The following is a 25544-nucleotide window of genomic DNA, read 5'->3' on the forward strand; positions in this document are numbered from 1 at the left end:
GCTCCCCTAACCACCACCCCCACCAGGTTTACTCTTCCGAGGGCAAGACATTTAGAGAGACAGGAAACGTATCAACCCGAAGGATGACTTCTGCCCCAGCTGCGCGGAAGCCGGAGGAAGCGCGCCGAGCGGCGAGGTGGTCTGGGCAGGCTCCCCGGAGGCAGCGCGCGGGCCCTGCGCCCCTTGCTGCTTAGCGAGAGTTGGGGCCGGGCCAGGGGCGGGGCTGGCGGGAGCCCGGGTGGCGGGCGGGGGCGGCGGGCGAGTTAGGGTTAGGGCGAGAGGATTCGGCTTCCCGGCGGCAGAGGGCGCCTGGAGCTGCGGTCCGGCGCGCCGGAGCCGCCCGCGCGGGCGCCGAGAGGAGAGGCGAGGCGAGGAGCGCGAGCGGCGGCGGCCACTGCCACGTATTCCCGGCAGTGGCGGCGGCGGCGGCGGCGGCGCGGGAGGAGGTGAGGCGCCCGCGGGCAGGTGGGCAGGGAGCGGCGCAGCGCCGGGGTCGGCGGGAGTGCGGGCGCTGGGACAGCGCAGTTCCCGCCACGCCGGCTCCGCCTCCGCGCTGGGCTGACCGCCGAGGCCCGAGCGCTGCGCGGGTCCCGAGCGCAACTCGTGCGGGCTGCGCGGGCAGGGGCAGAGGGAACGCGAGCCCGCGCGCCCGTCGCGGCTCCGGACGCTAATCCCCGCCGCTGCGGGGCCCGGGCCGCGGCTGGGAAAAGTTGGGGCGGACCGGGAGCCTGCGTGGGCCGGGCGGGAAGTGTGGGTGCCGAGCAGACTTGGGGGTCGGAGGGACGCCGTGCGAGGGGGTCCCGGGCCGGGGGCTGGGAGGGCCTGATTTGGGAAGGCGAGAGACGCAGGTCTTTTGCGGGCGGGGAAAAAGGGATCCGCTCAGGGTCTCGGGCAGGAGCTGAGGGCTCTGGGTGAAGAGGGAAGGAGGGAGGCCCCACTGGGGACAAGCCTGGGGGCCGGGAGACCAGAGGCTAGCCGACTGCAGGGTGGAGCGCTGGGGAATGGCTTTTGCCGCCTCCTCGCCTCATTAGGGGCAGACCCTGAGAGAGGGGTCAGGCTCAGAGTCTGGGACGCACCCGGTGGGGAGTTCCTATAATGGGTGGGGGAGGGAGCTAAGCGTTGCTTCCTCTGTCGCTTGGGTCAAGTACCTCTCCGCATCTGCCACACTCACCTCCCAGGCTGCAGTGCTTTTGTCCTGGGGAAGTTGAGGAGGGACCCTTGAGTGGATGAGATATTACGGGTTCCCAGGTGAGTAGGAATGGGCTGCATGAAATCATAACGGTCGCCAGCAGCGGAATGAAAACACAACTCCGACCACCTCCCACACCCACCCACTCCATTCCCTCTCCAGTACCATCAAGGTCCGACTACCTGGGTTGGGCTGGCCGGTCCCTAAAGCCCAGCAGCACATCTACTTTCAGGATCTTGGGTATCCTGAAGGGAGTATAAAACATGGCCTTTTATTCTCTGGCTGGGGTTGGTTATTTCAGAAACAAGTGGTTCTGGAAATGCTGGATGCTTTATTAGAACAACCTGTGTGGTGCTCCTTGACAATGGTGATGACTCATCCTTGTCCCTCCCTCCCGCAAATAAACTCTATCAAGACACAAGTATGCCATGTCAAGTGATAGAGCTGGAAACCCACGCTGTGGGCCTCTTAAGCCCTGGTTCTAGATATATTAGCAAGGAGTATGACCTTAGGTAAATCCTTTGCCCTCTCTGGACCTCAGTTTCCTTATCTGAAATGGGGTATAAACAGAGCTAGACAATCTGATGGAGGCAAGAGTAGGTTTCTGAGGGAGACAGAGGTCTTTTTCCTTGTGAGACTAGATCAGCCACAAAATCAACCTTAGCTTATTATGAAGAAAATAGGATGAACTTAAAAAAGATAAGAAGCAAGAATGATTGTAAAAAACAAGATGAAACAAAAAAACTAATAATTGGTACTAGAGTTACAGTATGAATATTGTCCTCATGCAGGCAATTAGTATACATGGCTGTCCAGCTATCTTTACGATAAAGTTTTAAACTGTGCTTAAAATAATTACATATCTCACATGTGGATCTTAATTTTTTCTTTTGTTTTAACCTTCAAGCCTAGAGTGGATGCTCGGTTGGACTGTTTGTTCTTGGTGCAGCCTTACTTGAAGAACATCCCCAGGATCTCTCGTTGCCATAGGATTATAGATTTCTTTCTGTCTGCCTGATGCTGGGATCCTTGTACCACCACACTTCTGTCGTCTTTTCCATTCTGGCTTGAGAAGTGGTTAGCTGATATGTGACATTTCTGAACTTCCCAGGTTTCTTTTCAAGTGAGTGTAATTAATAGGCAAACAGTGCAATAGATGCAGCATGTTGAAAATAGCTCAGGGTAATAACATGTCCACCGCACCCCTTTTCCCCAGACCTCCTGGGCAGTCTCTCACTTCCAGGTCACCGGATGGCCATCTCGATTTGGATACTAAGGGTTGAAATGACATGGCCAGGTCAAATAGCAAATTTATGATCAAGCCATGATGCTGGAAGGAGAGGAGGACTTTTTTTTTTTGTATTTTATCACAACCGAATGCTCTGGTCCTTCTGTTTTCTTCGATTAGTACCTTTCAAAATCCATAATGGGTTCGACTATATCATTTTCACTAATCCTTTTTTGTCAGTTTCTTGGAAGCTGTAGTTAGTGGTTATCTTTGAGTTTGGGGTGGTAAAATTATATCCTCTCCAACAAGTAAAGCCTTGATTAATTAGATCGAATCTTTAAAATATGTTATATATATATGTATATTTATTTGTGGTGTATACTATATATAGTATATGTGTGTATGTATGTGTTTAAATTTTACTTTAGGACTATTAATAAAAGTCACGATGCTGATAATAGTTACCATTTGAGCCCCTACCATTTATTAGGCACTGTGAGGTGAGATAACAGTTCAGAAAGGGCACAGCTGGTTTGCATTAGTTACTGATGATCTCTGAAACGAAACAGCCTTTTATAATAGTGAAAAAGGAATTCTTAGCTATTCTACATGGTTGTGATGCTAAATGAGGTAATGTATATGGAAAGCAACATGTAAACTGTAAAGTGCCCTTCAACCCAGGATTATGTTTTAATATAAGCAGTTGGGGACACTGGAAGCTTATAAGTTCATGGGTCCTGGTGTCTGGTGGGCCTGCCTGTACATCCTGAGCCCGTCATCTAACCCCCTGAGCTTGGTTTCTGCATATGTAAAACCAAGATATCATCTGTATTATATTAAATGAGAGACCTGTGAATTGCAGTGGGTGCTCAGTGGAAGTTGACGTCTACCCCTTTCTCTTACTTAGACCACAGGCACTTGGGATAATGGCATCGATTAAGTCTTCCCGTAGGAATAGCCCGCAAGGGAAAAAGGCTTTTAAAGTACACTTTTGTGCTTATGAATAATTCTTCCCGCTTTTGCCTTCCCACTCCAGCCCCCAACATACGGAGCGAATATTCCAGGCCTTGCCATCATCTAAAAGGAGGGAATTGAACAAAACCTGAAGCCAGAAAAGACAAGTCTCTGATAGGAGGTGAAGATGGGTGTAGCTGGTTTCCCTTTGCCCATTTTGTGCCCTGCTCTCTCTTAAAAAAATCCATTTTATGGACAGGGAAAAGATACTGAATTGGGTGCGGGGAGCTTGTAAGCTGGAAAGAGGCATTGGAAAATTATAGTGTAAGGTGAGAAGGCAGGGCAGATATGGGCTGGGAAGGAAATGGAAGAGTTGAATCTGACAGTGAAAGCTGTAAAGTTTGGTGTGGGAGAAATCTGTTAGATATAGGATTTGGCTAAATATGGGGCCAATTTCTCTCTAGTCCTATAAGGCTCTCTTGTGGGGCTTTGAAGTTTTCATGCTCCAGGCAGATTTTGACTGGTGGTGGTGGCGTCATAAGTGAGTTTCCATAGTAAGTTGTCTGCTGAAAGGAATTTAAATTCCAAGAGGGTGTTTGTTGTGACTGATGCCAGAATTTCTCTGAGAATTTTATTAAAATTCAGTCAGTCTATAAAAGTACTTAGTTCTCTGAAGATATTAATTAAGAAATAGTTTTAAAAAGTAGAAGTGTGTCCTTTGTGAGCTTTTGAAATGTAATCTTCCTAAATCCTTAGAACAAATGAAGTCCAAAAAATCGTAGAGTTATAAATTGTAAAAGCATTTCCTCCCCTTCTGTCCCTCCTCTTGCATTATTTTGATAATGAGTTAATTTTGGTGTCTTTCACATTTTGGAAGCCTAAGTTTTATGTTTATGACCCTTTTAGATCTTGACTGTGCCGCCTTTTGTCTTGAGTCAAGTCTTTTTCATTCCTTATGTAGCAGTAGTGCAGCGAGGTGGTGACGAGCACAGACTCAAGCCAGGTTGGGAATAGGTGGAGTGGAGATTGCTCTTGGAGAGCTAGGCTCTCTGCAACTTGGATTTAATCTTCACAGCAGCTCTGGAGGTTGATTGTGTTATTCCTAGTTCACAGAGAAGGAAATGGGCACAGAAACACATGCACCCACATAGCCAGCAAGTGGTTAGTCTGAGTGTCATTCGAGATCTGTGCGACACTACACCTGTGCAGGCAGAAGCCTTGCAAGCCCTGGCAGGGTTGGACTCTGTTTTCCAGGCTGGGGATTTCCATTGAGGGAGAGAAGGTCAGGTCTGTATTTTAGAAAGGTAGCTAGCTAGCTCCATGGGCAGTGGGGAGTATGAAATTAAGAGTAGAGAAACGAGTTCATTAGAGTAACTGACATGACAAATGACAAGGGCTTGAACTTAACACATTAAGATAGAGGAGTGGCAACGGAGAAAAGGTGATGTGTCAGAATGGATAGTGCTTGTGCCCCCCCCCCGCCCCCGCTCCTTCCCCCATATTGTAGATGCCAGCTATGTAGACTGAAAGCAGTCTCTGCAGAGACCAAAATTGTCTCCTTTGGTATTTTCTGACGGCTAAAGAAGGTACTTGAGTAAAACCTGAAAGTGCCTTCCCCTCACATTGCTCACCCGCTTGCCTTATCATTTCTACCTTTCCAGGAGCATCTCGGAGGATGGAGTTCAGGTTCCTCAGACCCCAGTTAGGGAAATGCTGGTTTGAGCATTCAAAGTGGAAGGTGTTGAAGGGACAAAGCCCTCAGAGAAGGAAGCTTCCCTTGGGTACAGTCTACAGCCTTCTGTTCCATGGTGGACCCAGTGGACCCACCAGGGGAGGTGGGCCTTAGTTCTGGCTGTTCCCAAAGAGTTGACCTGCCTCAAGTGTGTGTGTGGAGTAACTTGTGGTTACCAGGCATGCAGGGGCTGGCTCGGAAAGGGGAAGGGTAGTGAGTGAGTTCACAGTGGTGGCTCGCTCTTCGAGGAGGAGGGACCCCCCGCTCCCTTGAAGGTTACAACCCTGCTGGAGAGTCAGGCCATACTTGGGTGAACTGGATTCAGAGCAAAGGAAGATGACTAGTCCCGGTGGCTAGTGTCTGCGTGTCCTAGTCACGTACTGTTTGTTGCCATGTCAGTAATATGCCGGTCTCATGTCCTCTCTCCTAAGCAGTGCCAGACTCCGTAATCAACTTGCTTGGGCTTTTGTTTTCCAGATTGCATAAGACTTGTGCCCTTCAGATGATATATTATTCTTGGTTGGCTCAGGCCATTTGATCAGGTTCCGGCTTTATTTGGGCTGTGTCCTCATTGCGAGGAAGGTTACCTTCATTACAAGAGTTACCTTTATTGGACTGCCTATTTCCCGGCATTCGAAGTCACAAGCCATCTCCGCAGTGAGTCACTGCAGAAGACTCAGCTCTACCACTTTCTGCTGGATGGTACCCCTTCAAGAGGTGACTTCTTATTCTTGTCCTAAGGGCACCTCTTGGTAGCCCCCTAACTGCATTTTGTTAAAGTGCCCAGTGAGTTTGTCTGGCACTAATAGGGTACCTGTTTTAATGGGAGGAGAGCATTTTCGCTTGGTGATGTTAGTTGTCATGCCTGCTTCTTGAACATTATGTCCTAAGCAAAGCTCCATTTTTTTTTCTTTTTGCCTTATGTTTAGCTTTCTGTGTATATTTGGGGTGTGTATTTTAATTATTACTGGGAAGCAAAAAAGATTTATCACATGTTAGAGTCTGTATATTTAGCCAGGATACCATTGATTTATCTCTCCTTTTTCCACAGTGTTGCTGTTTTGTTGGCAGAACCATCTGATTTGTATACTGGTTCAGTTTGGATTTCAGTAGTGAGTGTGAAAAGATGCCTGGGCTGTTTGCCGAAGTGGCGGGACTCAAATGAGTGGGCTTCGGGCCTGCCGGTCTTGGCTCTCCCGCAAATGTGAGGGGTCTGGCACACGCGCCTTTGTTGGGAAGGTGGAGTTTGGCCAGGCCTTTTTGTTGGCATTGCCTGGGAGCAGCTCTGCTGGTAACAGTAGGTGGCTTTCCCTCTGCTGTGGGAAAAAGAATTCTCTCTTAATCCTGGTATTTGCCTTTTTTCTCATCCCATGGGGATGAGAGGGAGGAAAGTCCCGGAATAATAAGTTTTAGAGCTGGGCAGGTTCAGGGTGGGTCAGATTTGCAACTTCCATAGAGCTTTTCCAGAAGCTTTCCTCACATTCCATGTTTCCCTTCTCTCTTGATCCCAATCCCTTCTGTCATCAGTGGCTTAGAAATTGGACTTGAACTTTATCACTCTTGGGAAGACCTGGGAGTGTGACATCAAAACTTGTTCAAAACGGGTGTGTCAGTTTTATACCAGCACAGGAACCTTATGTTCGTGGTGGTTGTGGTGTTTTTAAATCAGTTTAATTGCTTTTTTCTTAAATGATATAGGTAATACATGAATATGTTATGTTCTTGCACCCCACCCTCCCATTCAAATCGTACATTGTAGTACATAGCAGAACATGTAAAGTCCCAGCACCGCTGCTCCACACACTGCTTCCCTGCTGGGTCCTCAGAGGTAACCAGTTTTAACAGTTTGATGCATATCCTGAAATTGTTCATCATCCTGAATAGACAGACACAAATACATACAGTTTTGTTTTGTTCGTAAGCATTAGTCTGGTGGCATCATATATATTATTTCACTGTTTTTTCTTTTTCTTTTCAAATTTCTTATAGATCTTTTAATGCATGTAGCTCTTTAATTTGCAAAATATTTTATAGTATAGATAGATCATAATTTATGAGTCAGCCCCCATTGATAGATATATGAACCAACTCATTGGCTTTGCTGTTATATCTTCATTCATACATATTGTTACGTACATATGCATGTGTTTCTCAGGAGTGGAATTAGTGTGTCAAAGTTCTATACATTGAAGCTGTTACAGCAGTACCCATGTTGTGCTTTCAAGGGCTATACTGGTTTAAACTACCAGGACTGTATGAGGCTGCCCATTTCCCTGTGGGTTGACATTCTTCTAGGAGAAAGAAATAGATAGTGTTTAGTAGGCATTTCATCAATTACTGGTGAGCCTGAGATTCTTCATTTGGCCTCTGGATCGTAGTGGGTGGGTCCATAGTAATCATGAGGGATGAGGGAGCTGAGCCCTCTGGGACCAAGGTGTGAGTGTCCTGTTGCTAGGGTGGCAAAGTGGCAACTAGTAGCAAACATTCCTGGTTTCACATTCTTTCTGCTTCTCCCAGAGCCTAGGTACTGTAGTAGAGCACTTTAGTTTTGGTGTGCCCTGCCAGAGTATTTCTTCCAGCCTCTTCCCACAAGGAAGCAAGCATGTATAAGCAGCATATTGAGACCAGTCCCTTTTGTACTGCCAGGGCAGGGATTCAAGACTGAGAAGCTGAATCGGGAGGACATTTAAAGATTGCCTGCCAGAAAATCAGATGTTCTTGCTTCTGGAATAGACTCCATGAATGTGGTGAAGCCAGATTCTGTGTGCAATGGCCTTTCCAGTGGTGTGGAGATCTGTTCCCCCTTTCTCCTGGCTTGATGTGGGAATATTGTGATGGTTTTTCCCTTAGCCTGGGTGCTTTGGGGAGAAGCCATGGTTTCTGAGAAGATGTTCCAGGGGCCTGACCTGGTAGGGGAGGCATGTGCAGGCCCTCATGAATACGCTCACCCAGGCTGTCCCTGTAGGCTGAGCTGCCCAGTGGGTTTTGGAAAGCTCTGGCTTATTGGATGTTCAGGGTAGGTGGGAGGGCAGAGTGAAGAGTAATGGAGAGGCAGCCTGGGGTGCTAAAGAACTCTAGGGTCAGGCCAAGTGGGGTTCCAGCTCCCACTCAGCCCCTTATGGATTGAAACTTAAGCAATTATTTTATTTCCCTTAGCCTTAGTTTTCTCATCTGTTAACCAGGAATAATATTAGTACCTACCTCACAGGGCTGTTGTAAGGATTCAGAGTAATGTTTGTAAAGGGCTCAGCATATTACGTAGTAAGGATTCTAATTGTAAGTAACTACTACTATTATTTGTGTTCCCCGTAATAAATGTTAAGTGCACGAATGCACATTACATTTGCTAAATACAAAAATGCACATAGTCTAGTAATATTAATGAGAGGAGACCAGGAGATGAAGAGCTGACTAGAGGCAGATTCGGCTCAGTTGGGGCTATGAGAGTAAAGAAGGGGTGAAGGCAGGAGGTTTGGCAGGGAGCCTTTTGTGGGGAAAGTGGGTTTGATGTTCTCTTTTCACACTAGTTTTCCTGCTGTGAAATGCCAAGGCCCCAAATGCAGAGCCTGTTCCCTCTTTTTAGACGTGGTAAGTGTCGAGGCTGCCTAGAACAACCTCTCCCTTTTGTTTTTGTGGAGGCTGAGCAAGGCCCTGTAAGGTAAAGTGCCTCCCTGGCCACATGGCCAACCGTCACAGAGTGGAGATGGGGTCCTCACTTTGGGGGTTGAGGTTCTTTCCCTTTTCTCCACACTGCCCTGCCATGTGCTGCCTATTTCCAGTTGTGGGGAAAAGAGAACTACAGGGTGTAGGCCCTTTGCAAAGGTCTGCATCCCGGGGCCCTTGTGAGATAAGGCCATTGAAGTGCAAAGAGGTAAAATCAAGTGCAGCCCAATGTGCATCAGGCAGGGTTGGGATTCAGACTCAGGCCCTCCTGGCTCCAAAGTACACGCTTGTACCTTCTAATGGGTTATGCATCTAACAGTGCTGGCCCTGGGGTGATGTCTGTGCTGGTTTCATGTGCCTGATCACCTGAATGTTTGTTCATGTATGACAACAAGTTTGTTTGAAGCCCCTAATTTGCTTGCTGTTGGTTGACCCAAACCAGATATCTGGGCCCTGCAGGTTGAGTGTGGGGAAGGCTATACCCAAGACCTCTAAAGCAGGCCAGGCCACTGAAGTCCAGATGGAGACAAGGAAACCCTACTCTTGGGAGCTGAGCTTGGTGTGTGAGCTTGTCCTCTCAAGGCCTGAGTGGAGCAGAGCCACCCAACGAGGATGCAGGCGGGACCTGGGCAGACTGCATGGCTTACAGAGGCCTGTGACATGAGTCCAGATAATGTGTGTGAAAATTAGCTATGCAAACGAGATTATAGTGGCCTGTGGTGTGAGAGATTTCAAAGTACTGTGTGGAAAGTACCAAATGCCTTAAATGTAGGTCAGCAGAACGGAGACTTCACCTTGGCTCCAGAAGTCTGAGAAGGCTTCTCAAAAGCAGCACATTTTAACAAGCCTTACCTGCCCCTTAGAGAGCAGGTAGACTTGGCTTCTAATTCAGCCTTCACTTTGCAGATGAGGACCCTGAGGCCCAGGGATGAGCTCCCTTGTTCATGGTCATGGCCCTCGTTGAGGGAGAGCTGAGGCTGGAGGCTTTCCTATCCCTCCACCCCATGATGTATGGTCGGTGATCACTGAGCAGCGGCCATCCTCTGGGCTAGCATGGCACTCAGCACCTGAAGGAGCTCAGTCTTATTTATCAAATGAACAAAGTCCCCAGTTCAGTTCTGGACCTAGCTCTTCTGTCTCTGAGCAAAGTTAGGATATCAGTCTCTCAGTTTGCCCTCTGGAGGGTAGATATAGCACCCCCACCTCCTTCCTCAGCTTGTCTTCACTCAAGATTCATTCAGTATATATTTTTTGAGTGCCTACTTGGTGCCAGACGCAATCGTATGGTTGGGCATTTTGTACTGAACAAAAGAAGTTAAAATCTTGTTTCTTCTGGTGTTTGTTTTCTAGTGAGGGGCAACAGTAAGTGATTACAATTCATGGTATGTGTATTAGTTTCCTAGAGTTGCTATAACAAAAGAGCACAAACCACATGGTTTAAACAACAGAAATTTATTCTCTCACGGTTCTGCAGGTTCTGAGGGAGAATCAGTTCCATGCTGCTTTCATACCTTCTGGTGGCTGCAGGCAAACCTTGGTGTTCTTAGCTTATGACGGCCTGGCTCTGCGCTCTGCCTCTCTCATCCCTCGGCCTTCTTCCCTGTGTGTCTCTAGTTTTCTTATAAGGACACCAGTCCTTGTGTTAGGGGCCCACTCAACTCCAGTGTGTCCTCATCTTAACTAATTACATCTGCAAAGACCCTTTTTCCAAATGAGGTCACATTCTTAGGTTCCAGGTGGATGTGGACTTTCAAGGGACCCTGTTCAACTCAGCACAGTATGTGATATGGTGATGTTTGCTGAAAAGCAGGAAGAGTGCCAGGGGCAGAGGTGAGGTGGGGGGCGGAGGTGTTGGTAGGTGATCAGGGCAGGCCTTGCTGAGAACTAGTGTTTCAGCTTCCATCTGGAAGAGGGAGTGGGAAGGGAGCTGATGTGTGGAGGGAGAACATTCTAGGCAGAGAAAACAGCAAATGCAGAGGCCTTGAGGTTGGCATGTGTACCTGCTGAGATGATGACAGCATGGTTGAAGTTTGTGTGTGCGTGTAGTGAGAGAGAGGGAGGGAGGGATATGTCAGGAGGACATGAAGTCTGAGAGTATGTGGGGATCAAGGATCAAGTAGGTCCTTGCCAGTCTGTGAAGTTGCCAGTTCGCTCTAGTGAGATGAGAGCCGCTGTCGTGGCTGTGAGCATGAATGAAAGCAGGATTGGCATGGACCAGCTCGTTTAGGATTTTTTCCAAGTTCAGTTGACCATTGCAGCGCTGTGCGTGTGCATCTAGGTATTTTGCAGCAACTATTTCTCTGCAGTTTCTTTTTTAAATGTTAGTGCCCTGTTAACCCTCAATCCACCTCCCTCTCCTGTCTGTTCTCTCTCCTTCTAGATGCCTTGTTACCCCTTCACCTCTCCACACTGAAACCACAGGCATGAAGAAGAGAAAGTAGATACAAGCCTGGGGAGGCTGAAACTGCCAGGACTCTCAGCCTGTGTGGCAGCCCTTCTTGGAGTTGTGTGTCTCCTTTAGCCCGGGGTCTGCCTGGTGAACACTACACGTATGGTTAAGGACTTTTATCACCCCGCCAGATTTAGAAAGTGCTGACGTCATTGTACCAGCTCAGTGTGCTCAGCTCCTGGGTCCTTCTGTGGATAAAGTCACTATGCCGTGAAAAGCGTCAAGTCAGCTCCCTTGGGCAGTGGGCTGCATTTGGCCTTGAAAATACAGGGCGAGGAAGGATGCCCAGAAATACCTGTGCAGAGACCGTGTAAGCTGTTGTATGGTCACTGCACAGGCCCAGAGCCCTCTCTACTCACCATTTTATTTTGTAACTGGCCTGCAAGTTTTATGCAGTTTTCTTTTGCCGTAAAAACACTTAGGCCTGCAATCTGAGTATCAGTCATTGAAAAGAAGAAGGAACTCCAGGCATGGCTTGCCTTCAGCATGCCTGGCCTGAAGGTCTGAGGCCTGTGCCGGTTTGGTTTGCATGGTTGCTGTGGGAATCATAACTTCAGATTCCTTGGCATCAGAGCTGAAGGGAAACCTTATCTGGCTGACATTTAATTTCCTTTTGGGGCCTCAAAAGGAAAGGGCCTGGCACGTTTGTGATTAGTGCTCCAGAGAAGTGGGCCATGGGTGGGCCTGCTTTTCAGGTCCTTTTCCCAGCCTCCACCTACTAGCGTAATGCCAGGAGCAGCCCATTGAAGGAGTTTATCTGGGAGGCCACTGGCACTGTCACCCCTCTGGGGAGCACCGCTTTAGAAGATAATGATATGTAAGCAGAGATGGAAATAGAATTCCCTAGCGCTTTTCAGGAGTTGCTTTTGGGCTCCACTCACTTACTCCCCCACCCTTCCCAAACACAACACACCCATATAGACTGAAAGTTGTGAAGACTATTCCTAGCTAGAAAATGAACATTAAATTGTGTTTTGTGAGACTGTAATTCCTTCTCCAGAGTTATTTCTGGGGGTGCTTCCCCCAGCACATCAAAAACACTTCCTGAGAGGAGCTGCCTTTAAAACTGTGCAGCCTTCTCTGCCAGATGATACAGGAAGTTTTGACTCAGGGAGCATCCCCAGATGTCTGTGGAGTCTGGTCTTGTTAGAGGCAGAGAGACCTTACCCAAGAGTAGGAGCCAGACAGGGTGCCAAGTGTTCCCATTAAACAGCCTCCATTCCTGTGCCAGGGTGGCCTTTGTCTCTGTGCTAACATGCCCCAAGTGCTAAGTAAATAAATACTTGTTGATGGGCGGGATCGACTGGATGCGGGCCCTGACAGTTTTTTGCTGGGCTCCAGAGCAGGTGGCATGCAGTGAGTTAGCTCAGAGCCCTCAGAGCTCGGTCTTCTTGTCCTTTATTGGGATTAGTCTCATGGCCTTGGGGAAGTCATTTGCCTCCCTGGGCCTCGGTTATCTCAGCTTTAACCTGGAGGTTGGATGAGCTGATTCCTGTCCCTTCCTGCACCCCTCCCCTGGTCACAGTAGGAACTCCTGGAGGGCAGTGGAAACATGAGCTCTTTGTCCTGTGGAGCCTGACACTTGCAGAGCTTCCACAGAGCTCCTCTGTGGCCTTTGTCCTCCTTGGCCAGAGCACCCCGCCTTCCCAGAGTGCCTACTTTGTGGGTAAATTTTGATGGAGAAGAGAGGAACAGGTGGTAGGGGATTTGGTGTAAGTTGCCATCCTGGTTCTGGAGACAGGTGTTTCCAGTTGTTCAATCCATACTCCTTGTTCCTGTCTCAAGTTTCATGCCACTTTTTATCCTTGCCTTGAACAAAGTCCCTTTATATCTGGATTTGTTGTGAGAATTGTTTTTGCAATTCCTGGTAAGGCAGAAAAGAATGGATCATTACTCCAAAATTGTATATACATTACCTTGCAAACTTAAGAACTATCTGTTTATGCATGGGAAAAATACTGTAAAGAATTTATTTTCAGTGGTTATCTCTGGATTTTGGTATCACAGGAAATTTTTTATCTTTTTATTTTTCAGCATTTTCTATCTTGATCATGTATCATCTTTATAATAAAAACTTAAAATTACTATAAATCATAAATAGCTATTAGGATTTGATATGCTAGGTATTTTAAGAACTTGTCATTATAACATCCTATTAATCCTCACTATGACTATGTGAGATCTTTTTTTTAATATAAATGTTAACTTAATTTTTTATTGTGGTAAAATATACGTAACATAAAATTTACCTTCTTTAACCATTTTATATAGTTCTGTGCATTAAGTATATTCACTATGAGATCCCCCCGCCCTTGCTTTTTTAAATTCCTTATTTTATAAATGGGGAATCTGAGACTTAAAACAAAGTTGTTTTCCTAAGGTACAGAGAGTAAGTAGTTCCAGAGATAGGATCCGAACCCAGGACAGAGACTCAGAGACCTGGGCTCTCTGGCTTGTGGTAGTTGGAGTCCATGATTACTCACTTTGCCTGTGCTATACCTCTTTGACTCTGTTTCTTCACCTGTAAAATGGGTGGTAAAAATGCTTGTTCTACTTGCTTTCCACAACTATAGATGATTACATGTCATGATGTAGGAGGATAGTGCTAAGTAAACTCAAGGGCTGTCAAGTAAATTTCTGTGTTGGAGTTTTGAGTATCCAATAGTATGGGAAGGAGCATCCGAGGCTGATCTCAGATTTGAGGATGGACTTGGGTGTGGAGTAGCAGGTTTGCTTTGCTTGCTTCCATTTTTACCATCAGCTTGCTTCCTCCACTATCCCTTAGTTGGTAAAGCGTAGTGTTCCTTTGTCTACCTAGTACTGTATGTTGGAAAGCTCTGGGGTTTACTGGAATGTGTCTCTGCCAAGGTCTTTTGATTCATCCTCCCTAAGACTTGCATCTCCCTGGTGAAATGACTTGTAACGTAGGGGATCATTTTGTAGTTATGTGATAGTTTAAAGTATCTCTGGTCTTGTCTCTGTTCCTTGTCTTTACAGCAAATAATCAGTCTGTCTCTTTCTATTCTCTAATCTTGAGCAGCCAATCATGCGAATGAGCTGAGATCTGAAGGACTCAGCTGGCGAGGGCAGGAGCTTACCATCTCATGGTGCTTGACAATGCTTGCTTCTTAATACACCAGGCATTGTGTGCTGTGCAAGACACTGTGTGGAATATCAAGATAGAGAAGACAGGTTCTCAGCGCTCAGAGAACCCACTGTTACATGGGGGAAGATCCATATACTCAGGAAACAATTGTGAGGGTGAGGGATAGGTAGCTTGAAAAGTGACTGTCATGAGATGTATAGCCTTTAGTCTAAATGAATGAAAATGCATCATTGAGGCTAGTCAGAGGTAATGAATTCTTAGCGTAACTTCTGTGACCCTTTGCTTTTAAAAAACTGACCAGCTGTTTTAAAGCTAAGGTTTCTGCGTAGCTACCCCAAGATAATTTTTGAGTCATCACTGTTTCAGTGCACGTTTCATCTGACAAAGAAGGCCAGGGGTTCTGTGCAGGGCCCTGCTGAAGTCAGCGGCCCTGTCTCCCTGTCCGTTTGTTTTTGGCTTTGGTAATGGTACTCGAAGACTAAGTAGGTCACAGATATCTGTTTTGAACTGAGTGTGGCTGGGCTGCATGGACATTTAATTTCCAGATCAAATCCTGTTGGACTTGTTTGCCCAGGAGTTAGGCAGCAGGCACTCCCTGATTGGTCGTGTGGTGTATTTATAAAGTGTGAAGAGTGTGGAGGTAAGGAGACACTGCTCAATTCCCGTAGGAGAGCCAGTGGTGGAGAGGTTTCAGAAATCAGGAAGCAGGGGAGTGTAGTTTTTCTACCCCGCTTTCTTGAATTTTCTGAAAATTGTTGATTCTCACTAACTTCATGAAACCTTTTTCTTTTAAGAAAGCAAATGTCATTTTTACCCGGCCGTAGTTGTCTTCTGCTTATGTTAGCGATAGCTGCCAGTTGCTGATTTTCTGTGTGTTGAGTGTTTTATGTACATTTTCTTATTTAGTCCTCACAATCTTGGAAATAGATATTATTGTCTCCATTTTGCGGGTGAAGAAACAAAGTCAAAGCGGTGCAGTAATTTGCCCACAGACCGAGAGTGTAAGCAACAGGGCCAGAGATCTGAACCCAGGTCCTTCTGACGAGACTCTGCCCTTTGCACCACATCACAGTGGTCTTAGGAGCTCTGGAATGGAAGACGTCCCTGATTGGGAATGAGGAGTGTGGTAGCAGCTCCTGGGTCTGTTCTGAGGTCACGTGTGACCTTCCTCTCAGAGGAGGCCAGCTGGGGTGTTGGGGGTGCAGGCCCTCAACTCAAAGGGGCTTCGGTGTGGAACTAGAGCTGTCTTTCAGGCTCTCATTCTGAGGTAACTGGACCACAGAATTCAATTTTCACCCTTTGTTGGATTTTTCTCCTGTTTCGCTGTTTTTCTGTAGGTGTTCTTGCCTAAGACCTCAGGTAAGTGCAGTGAGGTGATAAGATCCACAAGATAATAGTGACGGAGTTATTTTAACTACCACCTCTGTATGTGCTGGCTGTTGGCCTAAATAGTCCTCCATCTTCAGTGCTCTGTGCTTGCCCTATGTTTTTGAGGAGTAAACATAAGCTTTTGGGTGGATGTTGGCTTTGTCTTTGCAGTTTCTTCCCCCTTAGCTCCTTACAGAGTGCTGGCAGTGATGCTGCTGCCCACAGTCTTTTATATTTGCTGGTGTGTCAGTTTTTAGATGCTTTGCACAGACATCGTCCCACCTAGTACTCCCCGCGAGCCATCATAACCCCCATTTTCCAGATGAGGATTCTTAAAGGATGTCACAAACTGGAGACTTTTGGATAGCATACCCCATAGCTTCTGAAAGTTTTGTAAAAAATGTTGGAGGAGGTGTTTATTTAAAATCAGTAGTGTTCTGAAAGTGAAAGAATGCTCTCTTAAACGTCGTCTCTGCTGGCTGGTATGCAGTGGGTTCACGGTCAGGAGTGCCTGGACCCATCCTAGTTTCCCTCTCAGCCATTTATTTCCTGGCTTTTTACTTAACCTCCCTGAGTCTGCATCCTGTAAATTGGGGATAATACTATTTCGCAGAGCTGTGGTAAGATGTGAATGAGAGATGATGTACATAAAATCACCTCGGACTCAATGAATGGTTTACTATCTGTCTTTATTTTCAAACACTATGACTTGGGGAGATCATCGATCTCAGCTATAGAAGCAAAGGCCTGAGAAACCCCCTATCCCTAAGGGCCTTAGTAACTGACCTTTCCAGCAAACACCTTCCCCAAAGCAAGAGGAATAGGAAGAAGCATAAAGAACCCTAAGGGACCCTTATTTTAGCTAGACTCTTTCCAAGATTTTCCCACTCTTTTTTGGTATTGGGGTGGAGTAGGAGATAGTCATCTCCTTTGCTTTGATCCAGAGCTCTAGGAAGTCTGTGTTAACCACATGGCTACTCTCAAGTGCCCAGGCCCAGTATTCAAAAATATGAAGAAATACTCAAACAGGATTTTAGAAAAAGAGGTTTTTGATTTCTTTAAACACATACATCAATACTTTTAGTACATACTTGTACAATTACTATAATTATCTTGAAATGACTTTTAAAGTCAAATTTGAGGCCTTCTGGCCTCATCTCTCGGAAGGCCTACTTAAGCATCTAGTAGATTCAGTCTTAAGTTTTTGACCACTTAATGGGAGGCCTTCTAGCCCACTCTCCCTCTCTTGTAAGTTTGAGTCTAGACAAGTATAGGGCAAGTTCCAGAGGAATTAGGAAAGTGACCAGTGAGTTTTGATCTTTGGGAATTCCAATTTTGTGTACATTTGCAGTGTGATCTTGAGTAATTAGCTTTACTTCTGACCTCATGAACTTAGTCTCATCAGACCTAGCTAGACCTGGCTAGACCTGGAGTTGTAAGATTCCTAATACTGATGTGGGTGCAGACAAGGATGCTTTTTCATCAAGGCTTGAGGCTTAGCATGGTGATGATGATGGTGGTCTCTAAATCTTAATGCATTGTAAATTAGAAATTCACAGGTTGTGTTTTTTTCTACTACAAGAATTACAGATAGGATTATGAACTAGACTTTCCAACTTGAGCTGCTCTCTCCCTGGGCTCCCAGAGTTCAGTTATACCATCTGGCAGTTAAAGGAACCTGTTTACCTGTCCATCTGCCTAGCTGGATGGCAAGCTCTGCAGAGGCAGGGATGTGGCCAGTGTCCTGTTATAGCTTAGGCATCTACATGTCGTACTTTTATGTGAAACACAACTGATGTCTACATAAAAAATTTGAAGGAGTTGGGAATAATTGAACATGGTGGAAAGAAGGCTGTGGGGCGATTTTAATGGCAGCTGCAGCCACATGTATATTTTTTTTGTGCAGAATTGGCTCTCAACCACCAGGGGGTGTTGGGAGCTGTATGGGGCCAGGAGGCTGAAAGTCCTCTCTTCTGCAGGCCTATCCCACAAACTAGGGTTGTCTGCCCTTTCCCATCCAGTGCCCCTAATGCCTTGGTTAAGGAAAACAGAACCAGGTACCAGGTAGGCGCTTTGTAACAAGCCCAAGGGGTGAGTGGTATTTTCTCCTATTTTACAGGTCAAGATCTAGAGAAGTTACCCAGCTAACATGCAGGTGAGTCAGTCAGCATTTGAACACAGGTCTGCCGATTCCAGGTCCCAGGCCCCTACCTAATCTGATAAACTGCTGCCTCTGCCCTGAGGATATATCTAGCTATCCAAATTTAACTAACCCGATAGCCTAAGAAACTTAAATTAGCTATAAGGATAAACTTCCTTTTTTTCTTTTTTTAAATAAGAGCTAAAATGGAGCATTCTAGAGCAGGGCTCTTCAAGTTATCATCCGCAGTTCATAGTCACAGGATCAATTTAGTAGGCTGACACATTAAAAAAAAAAAAAAAGACATAATAAAATATATTAGTATATCATACATAGTAAGGCTTAGTATATGTGTGTGTGTCCTGGGGATCATGATGGAAATACATTTTTGACTGTGGGTCATGGTCAGAAATGTCCTAGAGAGATAGGGATTATGGTTTAGATCAATACAGTTTAGACTGTAAAATCCTTTGGCGCGCAGAGATCTGTTTTCCTTTTTATGTTCCCTCTATCTTTAACGCAGTGTTTAGTACGTAGTTGGTCCATGGGTCTGTCTGGGAGAACTTCAGACTGGAAGAAGTCAAGACATCCTTCAATGCCCTCATGAGGAAATGAGAGTGGTTGGTGGTCTTTCCCATGCTTTGTGCGTGAGGAACGCAGAAAGAGAAAGACCCCCAGTGTGTGATAGTTAATAGGTCAGGCTCTGAAGTCTGAGGTACCTAGGTTTGAATTCTGTGTGGGTAGCATCCAGATGTGTGGCTTTAGGTAACCTCCTTAACCTTACTAAGCTTCATTCCATTTTTTAGCTGGGTCATAAGGGAACCTACCTCAGGGATACTATGAGGTTGGAAGAGGTAACTGGAATTAAGTGCCTCTAGCACAGTGCTTGGCATCTGATAAACCGTCAGAAAGTGTCTTCTGCTACTCTTGTTTTTATGATTAGTATTAGGAGGGATTAAATGACTCATGCCAATCTACTGCGGAAGTCACCGTCTAGAGCTTCAGTTCTGTGGTGGTTGTAGATCTTGAACTGAACTAGACGCTTGAACCTGTGGTTTGGTCATACAGTGAAAGGAAGTGGTTGTTGCAGTGGAGCAGGTGTCTGCGTGCAGGGAAATGTTGTGGCTTTGTAGGTCAGAGAAAACAAAGCATCTCCCATATGCAGTGAGAGAGGATTCATTGTAGAATCTGAGAATATGAATGGCATTTCTTAGAATAGCCAGGTGCTTTTTATTTAATCAAAAAGCAACAGTTTCAATTTCATGTTAATTTTTTTTTTGCCATGATTAAAAAAAAGCACAGCTTTTTCCAGAAACTGAATGTAGGCTTGTGTATGATTAAGCTGGTGATTTTTTGTCCAGCACAGTAATGTTTTTAATGGCAGCTCCAAGAACTGGTAAATATTGATTTCTGAAATCACCAACTGGGGCCTAGCAGCACTGCTGTCCAGTCAGAACCACATGAAAGTAAGTGACATGTTGAAGATACAAGACCATGGACACCAGATACTGGACAAAATCCCCAAAGGACTTGGTTCTGGCATTTGCACCTAATTTTTCAAATCTCAGCTACTCAGTTCTGTCGTCTAGGCTGGAGAGTTTTGAGCCTTCTTCCTCCCCAGTTAACACACTTTTTTTATTCTTCATATTCATTAGTGCTGATTGTTTTTTACCTTGAGAGGTAAAGGTGTAGACACTAAAAATTGTCCCATGATAGAAAATTTCTGGTTTATATATTTGAAAGTTGAAAATGTGACTTAATCCCTTATTTGGAAGCAGTCAAGTATAATGGTTATGAGCACACACTTTAGCTAGACCTCAGTTTCCATCCGGCCTGTGCTGCATTTTTTCTCTCTTACTTATTTTTTTCCCCAGCTTTATTGAGGTATAATTATCAAATAAAAGTTGTACATAGTTAAAGAATACAACGTGATGATATCATATATGTACACATTGTGAAATGATTACCACAGTCAAGTTAATTAACATATGCATCACCTCGCATAGTTACTACTTTGTGTGTGTGTGATAAGAACACTTAAGATCTGCTCTCTTAGCAAATTCCAAGTATACAGTACAGCATTATTGACTTATTGTGTTGTACATTATATCCCTGGAATTTAACTGAAAGTTTAACTGAAAGTTTGTACTTTTTGACCATCATCTCTCTTTTCCTCCCCAGCCACCCACCCCCAGCCCTTGGCAACCACCATTCTATCCATTCTTCGATTCTATGAGTTTGGCTTTTTTAGATTTCACATATAAGTGAGACCATACTGTATTTGTTTTTTGTGTGTATCTGACTTATTTAACTTAGCATAATGTCCTCCATGTAGTTGCAGATCTGCCTGTGCTTCTAACAAACTGTATGACTTTGGGCAAGTAGCTTAACCTCTCTGCACCCCATCTGTGAAATGGGCCAATAATGGTACTACTACCTTATAGATTGTTGAAGATTAAATGAGATAATATATGTAAAGCCCTCATTGTAATATCTGTTCATAAGGTCTTCAGCATATAAGAGCTATCATTATCATCATTTATATTATTAGTGGAAGGCCTTCTAGGAGACAAGGGTTATTGACCTGGCTTTGCCATTGTCAACAGTTGGTCCTAGATATGTTGCTGAACCTCTCTGAACCTCAGTACTGTTTTCTCTAAAAAAGAGAGTGGCCCAGATGCTTTAGCCTCCCTCTAGCTTGAATGCTCTGCTTTGAGTGCCAAGCAGTCTGTTTCTTCTCAGGCCCCAGGGATGTGATGCTGGCTGCCAGGAAGGCGAAATCCCACTTTCTTCTAAGGACCTATAGTCTTCTGCCAGATGTTGATCCTGATAACCTTTGTTTTTCTTCCCTTGATTTTATATTCTCAGTGTCTCTTTCTTTTCCTAGCCTCTACCAAATGGCTCCTCATGCTTTTATGTATTTTGTTTTAGTGTATTCAGACTCAGGTGGCCTGGAGTTAAATCTCAGCTTGCCTAGCTTTGCACCTAAGGGATGTTACAAATAAGAGAGAGTCCATCACTTTGCTCTCGGTTTTTAAATCATGTCTGTGTTTGTCCTTACCATGTTCCCAGCCCAAGCATGGAGGGCTCCCTGTATCTGAGGCTGACCAGGGAGAGCCACTCGAGAGAGGGGAATGACTTTTTTGATTTGTAATAGGCTGCCTTCTCATTTTGTTTCCTTCCTGGCCTTCAGTTTTAGTTTGAACTTTAAAGGATTTACCAGAGCTAATCTCCATGTAATTTTATATTTTTGCATGTACATCTTTACTAGCCACCACTTTTGGAAAAAGTGAGCTGTGAGTTAATCTCTGGCCTGCTGCTGGTGTTTCAGGGTTATATTGTTCTCTGGGACAGGCATGCACAGTGAATTAATTGAGTTGTTTTCAGCTCACTTCCTGCCTAATTGAACACCTGCCCAGTGAATCCTGCCAACATGCCTGCCTGTTACCTGATTTGCCAGCCATCCCTGTCATGTCAGTGTCTTGCTTATCTGAGAAGAATCAGTTTTGTCATTTGTAGTTAGCTTACTGTGTGCTTCAGAAAACTGTTTTCTTCACTTTATTTAAAGGTGCCGATGAGACTTCTTTTAGTACAGTCCCTCTGCAATTCCCATCTTGTCATTGTCCTCCCAGTTAACATCACTGGTGATTGTCAGCCTCCTGAAAGTTGTCGAAAGATCAAATGCAGAGAGGGTATGTGTGCACCCTGGATTGATTCTCATGTTTACCCCTCTCTCCCTTGGTTCCAGACTAAGTTTCTAGCAAGTCATTCTTCAGGTAGTACTTGTGGTTTAAAGCTAATTAGAAATATTATTTTAAAGAATAGGACATAAGATTTATTTTTTATTAAGACTACTTTTGCAGAGCAGTTTTAGGTTCACAGACATATTGAGCAGAAGGTAGAGATTTCCCATATACCCTCTGCTCACCACCCCCCCCACCACACACACATACGCATAGCCTTCCTTATCATCTACATTCCCGCCCGCCTGAGTGATACAGTTGTTACAATTAATGAACCTACACTGATGCATCATTGTTACCAAGAGTCCATAGTTTACATTAGGATTCACTCTTGGTATTTTACATTCTGTGGGTTTGGACAAACATATGATGACATGTATCCATCATTGTAGTATCATAAAGAATATTTTCACTGCCCAAATTATCCTCTGTGTTCTCCGTATTTGTTCTTCTCACCTCCAACCCCTGGCAACTACTTATATTTTTACTGTCTCCATAGTTTTTGCCTTTTCCAGAAGACCAAAAAGTTGGAATCATAGCCTTCTCAGATTGGCTTCTTTCACTTAGTAATATGCATTAAAGTTCCTCCATGTCTTTTCATGGCTTGACAGCTCATTTCTTTTTAGTGCAGAATAATAGCCCATTGTCTGGATGTACCACAGTTTCTTTATTCATTCACCTGCTGAAGGACATCTTAGTTGCTTCCAAGTTTTGGCAGTTATAAATAAGGCTGCTGTAAACATGTATGTGCAGGTATTTGTGTAGACATAAATTTTAATATCTTTTGGATGAATACTGAGGAGAAGGATTGTTGGATTGTTTGGTAAGAATATGTTTAGTTTTGTAACAAACTGTCAAATCGTCTTCTGTCTTCCAATGCCCAAAGTGTTTTATGTTCCCACCAGCACTTAATGAGAATTCCTGTTGTTCCACATCCTCACCAGCATTTCATGTTTTCAGTGTTCCAGATTTTGGCCATTTTAATAGGTATATAGTAGTATCTTGTTTTACTTTACATTTCTCTGATGACATATGATGTGGCAAAATTGCTTTTTAAAGTTAAAGAGTGCTGGCTTTTTTTGATGCTAGAGGCTATGTCTTTCCAAAGAGAGAAATAGTTTTACTAAAAATGAGAGCCAGGGTAGAGAATCCAATCCTTTCTGATAACAGAAAGTTGTCCCATTTAGGGTCCTCTCAACTGTTTTCCTTGGTTCAAAAGTTGCACAGCAAACCATGTACTTTTTAGTGGCGCCTGGCTTAGGTGTGATTTTGTTGTTAAAAGTATTGTGGAAACACAACTCATTAATTATTTGGTAGTATTGCGTATCTTAATTTTTTCTTCCTAGTGTTCTTGGCCTTTTAAAAATTGTAGTGTTTGGGTTCCTTCTGCCCAGATTTGAACTTATTCAAAATTGATTGAGACTAGAAAAACATTTTTTAAACTTTGAGTTCACTTTGGTTTTGCATTTTGCTTTCAGTTGCCTTTTGGATTTTCTTTGTAGAGTTTCATATCTCTAAAATATTTTAAAGAGTTCCTCAAAAAGTTAAACATAGGATTGCCATAGGACCTAGCAGTTCTACCTGAGGTATATATGTGAACGAATTGAAAATAAAGACTCAAATGCAGATGTTCATAGTAGCACTGTTTACAATACCCAAATGGAAACAATCTGAATGTCCACCGGTAAATGAATGGATAAACAAAATGTGGTATATCCATACAATGGAATATTATTCGGCCACGAAAAGAAACAAAATACTACCTGGATAAACCTTGAAAACACTATGCTATAGGTGAAAGAATCCAAACACAAAGGCCACATATTGTATGATTCCATTTATACGAAATAGCCAGAGTAAGTAAGTATCTAGAGTCAGAAAGCATATGGGTGGTTGGTTATAAGGGGTTGGGGGAGAGGAGCATGGGGATTGCCACGTAATGGTATGAGTTTTCTTTTGGGGTGATGAATAGTTATGGAACTAGATAGAGGCAGTAGTTGCACAGCATTGTGAATGTCCTAAATGCAACTGAATTGAATATTTTACAATGGTTAATTTATGTTATGTGAATTTGACCTCAATAACGAAAATTTGTCGAAGGAGCAGCCCAGAAGTGTTCTTGCCAAGGGTGGCTCTTCCAGTGACATCATACAAGAGTTGCTCTCCAGAGAGTCACTTTCGTGTGGGTACAAACCGGGAGTGTGCAGTCTCCCTGCTGGGGCTGGAATCTTTCCCTGCTACTCATCGCTGCCAGTTGCCGGGTGGAAAGTTAGCCCAGGGAGTTTCCTCTCCTTGCTCAGCCGTTTGCCCTTCTGTGAAGATGGCTGAAAAGTGGGCCTTATAGGATTGCTATGAGAATCAGGTAAGATCATAGATAGAAAGTGCTTGGCACACTGTTAATGAATGTTAACTTTTATCTCTAATCTTTGGAAGTAGAGAATGAAATGAACTCAGGGAGAGAAGCAAAATACTGGAACTAGAGAAATGAGGGTTGATTTCAGCCATCTAAGTTTAGGTTAGACCTTTGAGAAAAAAAATCCTGTCTCCTAGATTCTTTTTAGAGGTCTCTGTAAGTATGTGCAGCCAGTGAAGCTAGTGAAAGTTAACTTTTATTAGCTAAAACACAATATTTGTAAAGCACTTAGAACAGAGCCCGGAAGGTAGTGAAAGCTATAGAAGTGTTTGATTCAATTAAAGAAGAATTGAGAAAAAAAACCTGACCCAAGTGACTTGTAGCAATCTTAACAAGGTAGTGATGGGTAAGTGCCCTGCGTGCTTCGTGTCCTTGCCCCCTGCTTCCTCATCCTTGGGTAGGCTCACTGTGACTACCAGCCATACACGGACATGTGTCTATCTTTCGTCAGCCCTCCAGTCCTTGCACGGAATTGAGCTCCTGGGTTTGTTTTTGTGGACTGGTTTTGTGTTTCTGATTCCTGTTTTCCTCTTCAGAAGAAAGTACTGTAGTCATCGCTTGAGTCTGGATGACCCCTCTGGCAGAGTAGAGGGCTAAGACTACAGGGACCTAAGGAGAGGCTCCTGTCACTCAGCAGTAAGGGGCGGAACGGATGCGAGGAGGCTGGGAAAGCTAGTCTAACTTTAATTGATGAAGAAATACAGTTTTTATTTCTTTTTAGCATAGAATCTGTGGTGTGGAGAGCTCTAATTTTAGGGTATTACTCAGATGTAAATGGGTACATTGATCTCTCTCTTTTCTAACTCTGCACGAAATATCTTTACTGCACAGTTAGCACCTTACTACGCACTGGCTGTTCTTTACTGTTGTTGCTTCACATTTTAGTGCCCAAATAATGTCAGCTGTGGTGTAGAAAGAATGATTATTGGACTTAGCATTTGAAGAACAGTGGCTTAGCAATTGTGTGTACAGAATTTCTACTTATTTTTATTATTTAAGCTGCCTGGTCCTCTTCCTTTTGGAACTGGCACCTCCTCCTTCTGGGGAACTGCTTCTCTGTCCCCTCTTGGGGCCTGTTAAGTGCGGTTCCTGAATGGCACCCTGTGCCACAGGTGGACCTTTGACCTGACTGGCCTCTCCCTCTTTTTTTTTTTTTTTTTTTTTTTAGTGGAAGGGAAGAATTTATTGTGAAGCCTGGGTGTTTTAGAGACTCTAAAGTAGTAATCGCAGCCATGAAATAGGATGTTAAAATGGGACTTTTCTCTGCCTGTTTCTGCAGAGCTGCCAGTGCAGGGGTATCCTGTGTATTCCAAAGGCGAGGCGGCCTCTTATGTGGAAACTACTGTGGGAAAACCCTAGAACTGGTTTTACCACATCCAGATCGGAGAAACTAGGTGGAATAGTGGTGGTCAGACTGTGAGAGGGGAGAGGATTTAATGAAGAGATGTCTTTGGAGAAGCTGCTTCTGTCTATCCCATTATTACCACCACCCTCTGAGCATAGAGCTAAGAAGAGGAGAGAGGCATGGTGGGCATCATTTCAAGCCCATCTCCCTGGAG

At 44.7% G+C, this 25544-nt stretch overlaps 1 long non-coding RNA gene across 14 annotated transcripts in view; it reads left to right on the forward strand.

The window, feature by feature from the left end:
- The first annotated feature begins 272 nt into the window (after nt 1–272).
- LOC105301901 overlaps nt 273–25544 on the forward strand; it is a 62853-nt gene continuing 37581 nt past the window's right edge. Inside the window, exons 1-8 of one of the 14 annotated variants that reach the window (XR_002776154.1) lie at nt 273–446; nt 2097–2312; nt 3454–3552; nt 5581–5820; nt 6155–6215; nt 17809–17844; nt 21725–21727; nt 24522–24621. This is a non-coding gene — a long non-coding RNA (uncharacterized LOC105301901). Of the gene's footprint in view, nt 466–1150; nt 1249–2096; nt 2313–3453; nt 3553–5580; nt 5821–6154; nt 6216–17808; nt 17845–21724; nt 21728–24521; nt 24622–25544 lie in introns of those variants that run through there. The other 13 variants (XR_002776155.1, XR_002776153.1, XR_002776151.1 and 10 more) reach the window with 13 other exon arrangements.

This window comes from Pteropus vampyrus, unplaced genomic scaffold, assembly GCF_000151845.1.
Source record: "Pteropus vampyrus isolate Shadow unplaced genomic scaffold, Pvam_2.0 Scaffold254, whole genome shotgun sequence".
NCBI classification, from domain to species: Eukaryota; Metazoa; Chordata; class Mammalia; order Chiroptera; family Pteropodidae; genus Pteropus; species Pteropus vampyrus.